Source organism: Gekko japonicus, unplaced genomic scaffold, assembly GCF_001447785.1.
Source record: "Gekko japonicus isolate JY-2015 unplaced genomic scaffold, Gekko_japonicus_V1.1 scaffold131, whole genome shotgun sequence".
NCBI classification, from domain to species: Eukaryota; Metazoa; Chordata; class Lepidosauria; order Squamata; family Gekkonidae; genus Gekko; species Gekko japonicus.
In genome coordinates this window covers 3140393-3140719 of record NW_015167061.1, presented here as the reverse complement: position 1 = coordinate 3140719, position 327 = coordinate 3140393, and the positions used below count along the sequence as shown (strand labels likewise).

General features: G+C 62.4%; 1 protein-coding gene across 1 annotated transcript in view; it reads right to left on the bottom strand.

The window, feature by feature from the left end:
- CROCC (ciliary rootlet coiled-coil, rootletin) overlaps positions 1 to 327 on the bottom strand; it is a 47066-nt gene that overhangs the window by 41087 nt on the left and 5652 nt on the right. The gene's annotated exons all lie outside the window — the stretch shown is intronic.

Below are 327 nucleotides of genomic sequence, written 5' to 3'. Positions count from 1 at the left end.
CTGCTGGCCCCCCGCCAGGAAGTGCCACGAGCACAACACTGGCGAGAGAGAGGGGGGGGGGAGAGAGAGAGGGAGAGAGAGAGAGCGGGTCACCTGCAACAGCCTGGCTGGTGCTCAGCCCCTCGCCTCCACTGCCCCCCCCCCTCAGGTGGGAGAAAACAGCACGGCAGAGAAGCCCCATCCATTCTGTGGGGTCTCAGCTGCTGCTCATTCCTCATTGTTTCAAACCCCGAGCAGAAACGTTCCACAATCTAGTACTTCATTTAAAGGGCTGTGCCCCCCCCCCCCCCCCGGCACAAAATGCATGGGGTAGTGACAGACCCCCCC